Raw genomic sequence first — 12,636 nt, 5'->3', positions numbered from 1 at the left:
TGTATAGCGCCACCTGAGGTTTATGCTTCAATTCGCGGAGTCCGCGGAGTACCGATTTGCGAGGGATCGTGGAGAGGCATTCGATTTAAATTTTAATTTAAAATTAGTGTGAACTAATTTTTAATATACAAACATAATTAATTAATTAATTTTTTAATATAGAATGGACAAAAACCGACATCTCTAGTCAATTTCGGATAGTATTTTCTCTGCAGGTGAATGATAAGCAAATTGCAGTCACCTTTTACATCTGATCAGTGGATTCATCTGAGATTGTGTTATTTAGTCAAAAGAGGTCTATTTAAGACAAAAATAATTAAAATATATTTTTTGACACAATAACATGTCACGAATCACGGCTGCGTGTATTATTACCATGAATGTGCTGATTCATCTTGTGCATTAATAATTATTCTCTCTTGTGAGCTGGTTGTTCTTATAACCTTATCTAGTGCAAATGCAAATTGAGTGCTGATTGCTGCCTGCCACCGAATCTGATGACGAAATAAAAGACCTCAATGCGAGTGCCATTTTTGGGTGAGTCTCTCAGTTCATGTGTATTTTGGTGACTGGGTTTGAATTGTTTTTCTCCCTGCAGAGATAATTTATTAATCAGCAATTTATTTTCATAGGGAAATATAATATTCCCTAGATGGTCTGTGTTATCTACACGCCAGACCATCATCCATAATTTTGGTCCTACGTAGCTCGGATATATTGCTAGCGAAGATTAATTAATATTTAGTGATTTAGATTTGGAAACTTGATAAATGGAAGTTCTATTCACGTAATTTTTTTGGTGATTTAAGAAGTACCTATCAGTACCGATTTCTAGCATACCTACATAAATAATTTTTCTAGCATTAGAAATTTGCGTATTTTTTTTTTGGGTAAATTTCATTAAAGCTCAAATTACTTTACTTATAATATATTGGAATTGTCGTAATTTTTGGAGAATTCTAATTTACAATACTTACAACATTATTGTATACTATCAAAGATATCAAAGACAAAGAACTACAACTATTAATAAGCTACATGAGCGACAGAACACAACAAGTCAAAATTAATAACTATACTAGCAAACCACTGCCGATTACACACGGAGTTCCACAAGGAAGCATACTAGGGCCCGTTCTTTTCATAATTTACATAAATGAACTTTGCAGCATGGAAATAGATGGAGAAATAATTAGTTACGCAGACGACACAGTTTTATTATTTAAATCTAAGGATTGGAATAAGGTTTATAACAATGCGAATCTAGGAATCACGCAAGTGAAAAAATGGTTGGACTCAAATACACTCACACTAAACATATCGAAAACAAAATTCACAACGTACAGCATAACTAACACAGGACAGCCAAAAAACAATACAAACACCATAAAAATACACGAATGCATAAACACCAACATCTGCGATTGCCCCCCTCTAGAAAAAACAGAACAAATAAAGTATCTAGGAATCCTAATTGACCATAATCTTAGATGGACACATCACATCAAACAAATCACAAATAGACTCCTCAGAACAATACACATTTTCCTAAACATAAGAAACATATATAAAATAAAACAATTGAAAACAATATATTATGCACTATGCCAATCAATAATAGAATATGGAATAATTGCTTGGGGAGGAGCAACAAACGCAGCTATCGCTCAAATAGAAATCGCACAGAAAACGATATTAAAGGTAATACTCAAAAAACATAAACTAACCGACACAGACCAAATATTTAAAAGCTGTGACGTACTTGATATACGCCAATTATATGTTAAAACACTACTAAACTACATTTTCGACCAAAAAAACAAACTCCAACAAACACAAAATATCACTAATAGACCGGTCAGACAAGCGTACAAAGAAAACATAAAAACTCCGACGGTAAACACTACCTTTGGACAAAGACACCATAAATACCACGCTATTAAAGCATTCAACAGTCTTCCACTTGAAACAAAAATTGAGAAAAATAAAAATAAATTCAAACACAAAATAAAAAAATGGATTAAAGAACAAAAAGACAATATTACCAAAATACTATAACATAAAAGAATAAAACATATACACGCAACACAAAAAAAATATATAAAACACGCAACACGCACAAACACATATATCATTATAAATGACGATTTACATTCTCCTTTGATATTTTTCTTTTAGTGTTATAATTATATTTTAATTTTTAATCTTTATTTTTTATTTTAAATTTATCTTTATTTTAATGTTGTTTTTCTTTTATTTTCTTTTAATTGTATAAATTCTTAAATTATAAAATGGGGGCCTCAGCACGGGTAAACAACCCAGTGAGGCCAACATTACTAAATTGAAATATGAAATATTGTAAAAAAAATGTATCAACAATAAAACAATAAAAAATAAAAAAAATACTTTTTTTGGTTAAGAATATTTTGTCATCTCATTAAAAATGCCGAGAATTGCTGAAGAAGTTTCTGGAGATATTCAGGATATAACGTTGACACTTTTGACGGCAAAAAAAGGAAATCTTTTTTTGCGGATGAATGATTTGTACAATTTATCAAATAATTTATCTACCTTCGAGTCAAGAAAAAATGAGGATTTCATGGCAAGGTTGGATATGATTGAAAACAAGAGAGTTCAGTTTGAAACTGTTATTGATCAACTTAACGATCGTCAGTTGACTTTGGACGACTCATTTAAACCGGATTTCCAACAATTAAATGAATTTGATGATATTTATTTGAAGGTCAAACGAAGTCGATTTAACCTTCAAAACGCGTCACGCAACGATTCGCGGGATCATTGTATTATTAAATTGCCACCATTGGAATTACCATCATTTGATGGTAAAATGGAGAATTGGCCGACTTTCTACCAATCTTTCAAATCTAATGTACATAATAATAGACAATTAACCGACGCCCAGCGTGTTCAATATTTAATTGGTAAATTGACACACAGCGCTTTAAAGGTTACTTCAGGCATTGTACCTAGAGGTGATACATACAATATAATCTGGAATGCTTTGGTAAACAAATTTCAAAACAAACGTGCACTGGGCACACATTATTTAAATAATATTCTTGATGCAAAAAATTGTACAAATACATCTGGCAGTCTTGAAATTTTTATTGAAAATTTTTCTGCATCAGTAGCAGCGTTAAAACAATTAGAGATTGAAAATTTAACTGATTTTATCTTATTTTATCTTATTTCATTGTGCATTTAGAAAAATTGATTTTCAAATCGCACAGATTTTCGAGCTTTCAGTTAGGAATAAAGAGATTCCGACATATGACGATTTTCTCATTGGGTGTAACCACAATACGCGAACTCATTTTTTAAAAAAACTCACAAACACGAAAGAAACGAACTAATGGAGTCTGACAGCGGCTTGATAATATGCAACTCGGCGTAGACATGTAAATCCATAGAGAATAGCATAGATAAACGTACAACTTGTCACAAAACGGGGAGCGTTGTGATAATTATAGCGCAACATCCTCAAATTTCGGATGACGTCCCAACTTTATTTCGGCGTAGACATAAGGTACACACCTTGATGAAGGAAGTTCCAAGTGTGGACTCTGAATTGAAGCGTTAAAGGTAAGGTTCCTCGATTCTTTCCCTTGAGTAAGGAAAACACTTGAGTAAGGCAACCTTGAAGAATCGATTCTGAATACGGGTGTGAATGTTTGGTTGATTTGATATGCAAATATCAAGCCATTTCTTCCATTGCCACAAATCACCAGCATCTCGGAGATAAGAAAAATGCTTGGGACAAGGTGACGGATGAATTTAACTCGATCGCCGACAATCTAAAGGTATTTTTCGTTCGTAATTAAAATACCAACCAACCATCACGTCGTTTCATCCACATTCATATATCCATCATAATTTTCTGTTATTCCCACTCCGTAATAGTATACTAGATTATAATACCGTATTGAATTCCTTTTTAGCGATCTCAAGCGCAGCTCAAGAAATTTTGGGACAACATAAAAACGAAAAGGAAGTTAGATTTTCGTAGAGAAAAGATAAGCAGGCCCAAGACGGGAGGGGGCAGACTGTCACCAAGTGCTTCCCAGGAGCATCATCCAATCGACAGCGTGCTGGACTTGGTGACAAATGTCGAAATGATTTTCAGCAACGACAGCGATCGCACTATTTGCGAATCGCCTGATGGTTAGTAGAAAGTTATGTGATATATAATGGCACAACCAAGTTGGTTTAATTTGGAATTCCGAGAGGAAATGTTAACAAAATATTGTATATGTTTCAGATACCGCTGTGCCCAGCACATCTTGCCTTGGACTGCCTTGGACTGGTCAGTCGACAGAATTGCCTGTGTTTGGTAAGTCAGTTTTTGATAATGTAACTGATTACTTTGAATTTAACATTAAAATGCATGTCTAGTCATTTTTATTTATATTGTTGCATTCATATTTAAAGCTAATAAATAATACAAGTTATAACTAGCAAACAGGTCTGAAATTAGTTGCCTTTTGAAACTCAAAAATTATTAACACTAAATACATCAATAAGTTCACAGTGTTTGTTTGCGCGGTGATGTATTCTTGGAATTAGTGAATAAAAAGAGTAGTTAGTATTGAGGTTATTGTTATATTTTAAATTGTCTGCTTTGAGTTTGTCTGGCAGGTACATTCATAGAAATTAATTCCAATAATTCAGGGCTTTCAATTAGAGATTTGATAATTTTGAATAAAAACAATATATAAGTTAAAAGTCTTCTATCTAGAAGTCTGGTTTGGGTGCGTAAGTTATTGTAATTTATAAATTCGATGGAAATATTTATTTTAAAATTGATGCACCGAAGGAATTTATTTTATACCTTTGTAAGGCATGAGAATGGACTTTGTAGTACGGTGACCATACTGTTGAATTGTATTCTAATTAACTTGGTACTAATGAGCAATATAGATGTTTTAAAGTTAACACATTTTTAAACTTTGCCCCCATTCTCAAAATAAAACCGAGCGTTCTCATCCCATCGCTTGTAGTTTTATCGATGTGTAAGTTAAACTGCAGACTCTCGTGGAATAAGACACCGAGATCTCGAATCTGTTAAACTCGAAGAAGATTAGCGCCATTAATTGAATAAGAACCTTTGCAAAAACTAATAATCTGCTGTAGTCAGCAGGTATGTATGTAGTCAGTTTGATACGATGGATGCGTTTAAGGCATTAATCATATCATTGGTGTATTATATTAAATCTGACGTTCTGATCTTCCTTTAATGAATCCATGTTGAAGGGGTGAGATTACTCGTTTAAATTGAGATATCAACTTTTCTAGTACTAGGCTTTCGAAAAGTTTGGGTAAAGAAGACATTACGCATATTGGCCAATAATTTGTTACTTCGCTCTTATTTCCTTTTTTGAAAATAGGTGTCAAATGACTGAACTTCCAAAGAACAGGAAACACACCTGATGAGAGTGACTTCATAAATATCTTATGTATGGGATGTGACAATGAATGCATACAATTAACTAGGAATCTAGGTGGAACTTTATCGGGTCCTGCAGATTTACGGGAATCGAGACTCGTCAGCTTAGATATAACGTCATCTATAGTTACTGTACAGTCAGATATAACAAGGTTCTCAACCATATTAGAACAAGAGTACTCACTGTCTACACTTTTACTAACATATACACTACCAAAAAACTCAGCAAACAGATTAACAGTTTCCTGTAGATTTTGTGATAGTTTACAATCGAATGACATAATACTCGGTGTATAAGTTGATTTTCTTTTTGGGATTTAACATATTTCCAAAAGAATTTTAAGTCTTCTACGAGAGAGTCTTCGACAACACACATATCGTCGCTGTGAAATCAAACCGGCATATCTGCAAAATGCTAGTTTTTCACCAGAGCGCTTTAAAGATTTCGCATATGATATTTGCCTTTTAACGTCTGTTTGGTTCACCTCAAAGCCACCTTATGAATGAATAAAATTTAGACGAATACTGCTTATTGAAGTAGTACTTGCAAATAAATCAAAAATTGCTTCAATTAACAGTAAAATGCAGATATGCCAGTATGGCTTTAAAATCAGTGTAATATTTGCTTTTGTGTCAAAGTGGCTTCTTCTTTTGGAACCTGTTTTAGGTATAAAAAAAAGATAATGTTGTCAATGAAAAAATAATAATTTATTGCTTCACAATTTTTTTATAAACAATTAACATAAAACTGCTCTTTCCTTTGCTGGTAACTTCAAAGTTTCCCAATCGTTTATGGAAATCTGAGTAAATTGACGGTATTATCCCGGCGGTAACTAACTTTAGGATACAATTTTTCTTCTTCTCATCAATGGTCTCTTGGAATAAGCTTGCATCAGAACAGGATTCACGCTCCCATTGCCCCGTCTATTCCCTTTCTTCGCCTCCTCCCAGGCATGTGATCCGTAGGATGTTTTGAAGTAAAAGTTGCCGTCGTCTTTAATTACTTTAAACATTCGAATGTCCAAAATGGGTAAAATTACCTGGGGGTCCTTCAGAGCTTTTATATCAAAAAGTCCTCATGATTCAACTCATGAACCAGGTAAGGCTTGCCACTTTTCATTGCCGTTTTCATGGCCATGGCGTATTGGGAAGGTAAGTATATAGGTCCGCTTTGGAGTGTTCTTTTAACTTATTTTTCAATGGTTGAGTGAACCGAATCCACCTCGTTTTGGGTGTGGTCCTTTACTAAAAATTTGTGAGTGATAGATTTTATGTTTTTTACTGTTGTAACAGTATATTTGTACATTGCCATCATAAACTTATTTTTTTGTTGTCCACAACAATTATCGTTGTAAAAGACAACGTCTATTGGACAGTCAGCTTTGTCATTTAAATGTTGCAGTCATTTCAGCACACAGCTCCGAATCTAAATAACGCTTCTTTTTCCCTGTGTTGATTCACTCTTCCACGGGTTTTAGACTCGTATTCCTCACCGCAGTCTCGCATCTTTCAGTTTGCTAAAGTTTTTTTTATTAACACCTCGACTCCGGTGATGGGTCTGGTTTGACCCAGTGTTTTTAAAAAAAAAGATTTTGCCGCAAATATCTCGTTTAGGCTAATTTCCTTTCGTCTATTCTTTTATCAAATATTTACCCACATTTCGACTCAAAAATGATTAAAATCGGACACGTTTTAAAAAAGTTATAAGAATAATTGTGTTTAAAAACACGCAAAAACTCATTTCTTCTCAGTTGAATTCGAGCAGCCGACGAAACAGCATATCTCTCGCTCTGTCCTTCCGTCTTTGTCTCTCACAGTCCCGCGCAGATGTTGTCAACCATTCGGGCACATTTCTAGTATTGTGATTTTTGTTTGTGACTTTGTTTTAATTTTTTTTTTGTAGCGTACGAACGCAATGGCAAAGCAAAATTATTTATCTGATAATGAGATCGAAAAGCTACTTAACAGTTCGAACAGTGAGATCAGTGATGATGGCGACTTGGAATTCGAAACATTAGATCCAGAATTTGAAAGTGATCCGGAAGAAATATTACTAGAGGAAATATCTGAAAGTGGAAATGGAAGTGATAATGAAGTTAGTGTAGGAAATTCGAATGAATCCGTTGCAGATCAACATTTATACGTGTCGAATTCCGGATTCCAATGGAATTCTGCGCAACCAGCCAGCTCACGTACCAGAAGCCATAACATTATTTCTTCTACCCATGGATTGAAAAACGGTAGCCAGAACATAGTATCCATCAGAGATGCTTTTGATTTGTTTATTTCAAATGAAATGGTGGAGGAAATTATTGAAAATACGAATAAATTCTGTCAGCTCAATCCGGAAAATTCCAGCTTTCCTAACATTACGAAGACAGAAATGTATGCATTTTTTGGAGTTCTTTTGGCTTCAGGAAGAAATCGCGGCCAAAAGTTAGAACTAAGCGAACTTTGGACTACCGAGGATTTATTCCGGCAGCATTTTTTCCCCTCCGCTTTATCTAGAGATCGCTTCCGCTATATTTTTAGCAATATACGTTTCGATGACATTTATTGAATGATATAATATATCGATGAATTATTTTTGTGAATTTTAGCATTTTTAATATATTTTAACTAATAAAAAACTGTTAAACTTTTTATAATTGGTAGTGCTATATAATTATTTTGCCGCTGAATTTGTAATAATAAATCCATTTGGTGTTTTGTGTATGTATATAAATTTTATTAATCGTCGAATCATTTTTGTATTTTCGTATTTAGAATATTGCTTTTATTCCTTTTTTTTAAATGAAAATTGTTAATTTAAATTTGTTATATTGAAAAATAAAAGTTTTAGTATATTTTAATGTGTGTCATTCAATGGTTTTAATTGTGACAAATAAATGTGTGAGGAAGTAAATACTCAACTTGAATTTGAATGCCATTATATAATATTTTCTAATATTTGCATAAGCAATCATCGTTTAATATGGCTATAAATTGAATTTATTTTCTCTTTACACATCTTTCTATTAGAGGTACAGCCACAAGGAAATTATCAAATAAGTGATTTATTTCTGGTATTTTAAATAATACACGATATTCTTGTAAATGCACACCATCGAAAATTTTAATAATTATAGAAATAAAAATGTTTGTTTCCGCTGACGAATGCTTCTTGTCCCCCTCTCCCGCGCTGCCCTCCTCATTCCCCTGACCATCACCCAGCACCCGCATCGGCCGTCGGGGCCGTCTTCGATTCAGTCGTTGATTAGCTGTTGCGCGGGATGTCCGCGCCGCTGTATATCGACGAACCGCAAAATTTACGGAACACTAATTTCTAAAACTTTCATGTTCATACAAGAAACACAGGGGATATGTTATGAGTTAATGAGGAACTACAATAATATCATATAAAAGTAAGAATATGAACGAAAAATGCATAAAAAGCCTTTTAATTTCATCATTTCAGCCGGGTCAATCTGGACCCACCACCGCCGCATGTGTTTCATTTTCAACCTCCGGGTATTACGTGTTAAATTTGCCTATTTTAATTTATTTTTTTAACCGGGAGAAATTTTACCCGGGTCAGACATTTTGGCATATATGCCGGTTTGTTTTGGTTGAGGCTGCTATAAACGCTTTTGTTAAGTGCAAACCGGATTATCTGCCAATAAGTCATACAATAAGTCATATCTGGGTAATAATAAAAATGTACTATTGTGAGATAATTCAGTTTTACTTACATGATGGACGCATTTCCCCCTTGAAAGTTTTGAAGCAACTGGCGTACCGCGGAATAGGTCTGTCTTCTGCTAAAAAAAGTTGCGATTCCCGCGTAAATGCATACCGACCCAACGCCATCTGACAGATTTTTATTCAACCATACCACATGCCGGAACACAATAAGAATAGAAGGGAAAAAAAGAAATTTTTTTACACCAATAACTCAAAAGCTCCATTTTTGCACATATGCCGGTTTGATTTAACAGCGACGATATGTCTATACATTATTAGTTGTCAAATTAAATCAAAGGTAATATTTGAGATACAAATATTATAAAAAGTATTTTCAATTTTCAGATATGACAAGAATACCGAGGGAGAGTCATACACCCCAGCTGCCAACACGTCGCATGATTCCCAAGAGAGGTGACTATGTTCATATTTTTATTTGCCACGATTCATTAGTAATTTTACAATAAAATAGGCTTAGACAAATTACGCCAGGTATCTTAGCGTAATTATTTACTTAGTTTTTGCCGGAGTAGCCGCTCGCATAACTGTGTCCTGTCTTCGGATTTTTTTTTAAATCTTAGACAACAGTACATCACATTGTTCTTCCGAAATTCGCAAATGATTGCAATAGCCTTCGGTATCTTCTAACGCCATCTCTCTCAATATAGTGTTAGAAGCACTCAATTCGTTTCTCCTTATAATCCATTTTCTAGCCCTCTTAGGACATTTTTCACGCTTTTTCATATTCTGAAGTTCGTTCCGGAAAAGGTCCAAAATCATAGGGACGCACGCAGCGATAACTTCACTTGACGCCATCTTAACTAAGTAACTAACCAACCATCACGCCGTTTCCCCGCAGGGGTAGGCAGAGAGAACGGACCGCCAAACAACTCGGTCTTGGCACACACTCCTTGCCTCATTCACATTCATACATCGTCTCATACATACTCTTCTATTGTTCTGACTCTTGACATGGCCCGACTCAAGTATCTGATTCACTTGGTCGTGACATGTCTTTCTCGGGCGTCCCCGACTTCTGCTACCATTCACATTTGCATCGTATATTCTCCTTACACTCCTTTCTTCGCTCATTCACTTGACGCCATCTTGATTAACAATATTGGTTCGAATTAAATTGAAACGTCTGAACGATATCTTGTTCAACTAAAAACGCCCTTTTCTGAACGAGGCATAATAGAGAGGCTATATACAATAGCCCGGAGTGAAAGAGGTCGAAAAAAATTTTTCTTCGAATTTCAAAAACCCTACATCATTTAATGTTGCTGTAGATAAATAGCTGTTGAAAAATATTTTTTTTTTTTTTTTGACATATGATCTTCAGGTGGCGCAGAGGACCTGAAACTTTGAAAAAATTATCGATTCTAGAAATTTTTTAAAAATTTAAAACAAAATTATTATCATATTTAACTTTATTATTTGCATTAAAATATAAGGAACATTAAGAATATATATATATTTTAATAATTTCAGCCTTCAGTCGTTTCATATGCGTATGGGGTAGCTCCCTGAATTCCAGAGGAAAAGTGTAATTTTGTTTCGAATTTCGGCATTTCTTTTCTCGATTTTATTCTTGCTCGAATATATCCATCGCGTGCTATACTTCCGCAAACAGCCAAGATAGCTTCAGTGACCAGCTTCACACCTCTCTCTACAGCCTGTGTGTGACAGGGAAAATTTTCAATCCGGATATTTATATCTTCGCTCATAATTTTGTCCCACAATTCACTGTCACCGTATTTTTTGTGAATGATGGCTCGAATATTTTTTCTGTCTTCCAGTTTATCAAATCATAATAATCGTTGGCTTTGAAGTAAATTTTTAGAGTCAAGAATGTCCTTACTTTTTTTCCTTTGCATTTTGTCGGGCTTTAAGAATTCTTCTTACTGCTAATTCTTTTATATGCTGTCTTTCGTCTTGTAGCATCGCTAATAAAATATTTTCAGAATGAGCGATGAAAGAGTTCCGCTCGATTATTCGAAAAACAATTGTTTTCAGCTCATATTTTAAATAGGAGGATCTTTTTATCAAACTAAGGACATGTTTCGGACCATCTTTATATAAAGGTTTTGTTTTTATGGTGAACCATATTGACGCATACACTTTTATCACAAACGTAGCAATCTCAACCAGACTATGAGTTGGAAACTTTGTTGCTACATATAGTCTCAATATTCCATTTGCACAGGTTAGCCAACGAGAGTGTGCCAGCTTTCCTGGTTGCTTATTAGCCAAATCAGTTTTTACGCTGCCTTGTGTTACAGCTTGACAAATTTCATACAGATATTTTTGATCATTGCTTAGAATTTTCACGTCGATATCGGGTAAGACTGTCGTAATTTTATCAAATTTTACCACAAGGAGATCTTCACAGTGCTGTAACATCTAGCCAATTACTCCTGCAAACCTATTGGACCTGAAGTACTGCCATCCAAAGTATTAAAAAGATGACGCAGTGGTAATTTGTTGGCATGCAACAAACGTATAAACCAGTGTAATGGTCTATTTAAATGTCTTTCAATCAATGCGATTGCTCCATTCTCGAAGCCCGTGTTTACAGCCATTCCGTCGCATCCAATGGCTACAATGGTTGATAAATCTCCGAAGTGCAAATTTAAAAATTCTACAATTGAATCCTTAATAGAATTAGCGGTTCCAGAAGGAGGCGCGACGTGGCCAATGTACTGAGAATCTGGCTCGGAGAGCAAAACAATATGTTCTTCAGTAATGGTTCTCCTGTGGTACTTGTTATCATATTTTTCCTGCACAATGGTCTTGTCTTTCCGACCATCAAAATATAACTCACTTATTTTACCGTCAGAACTCCCGAAGCTCGAAATCTGCCTTCTTTGCAACTCTTCTCGAACTTTTCGGCGCTCGCGTCGTAATTTACTTCTATCTATTACTTTTGAGAAATCTTCTTTAGAAATAAAACCAATATCTTGAAGAACTGTACTGGCGATGGTTGATGCTGATCTGTCGGAGACACCAGTCCTGTCACAGGCAGTGGCAAGATTTTTTAATCGATGCCTCATCTGATTTGTTTGTGATTTCGATGTGGATGGCGTGGAGTATGCCGGAAAAAGTGTATAAAAGTCTGGATCTTGATTGTTGTCTGATAATCTTACACTATCATCCGAGGTCTCTGAAGTCTCTGGTGAGGGGCTCAGAGGTTTCTCAACAGTCTGTTTTTGAAGTAATTTATTTTGCCTCATCAGTCGTAATTGCCTACGCTCCAAAGCCTTGGTTGCCACTATATCTTTTGATCCGATATACATTTTGCGGTTACTTCTCTGATCTTGCAGGAATTCTAGCTCCTTCTTGGGTATTTTCACTAAACATTTACAAAAATCGACACAGCAATATCAAAGAGTTTTTTTGTTGCATCTTCATAAAATTCAGTTTTCTTTTTAGTTACTCGACATTTCTTT

The sequence above is a fragment of the Hesperophylax consimilis genome, chromosome 17 (genome assembly GCF_061612785.1).
Source record: "Hesperophylax consimilis isolate HC1 chromosome 17, BYU_Hcon_1.0, whole genome shotgun sequence".
Classification (NCBI taxonomy): domain Eukaryota; kingdom Metazoa; phylum Arthropoda; class Insecta; order Trichoptera; family Limnephilidae; genus Hesperophylax; species Hesperophylax consimilis.
This window is presented reverse-complemented; position numbering follows the sequence as displayed.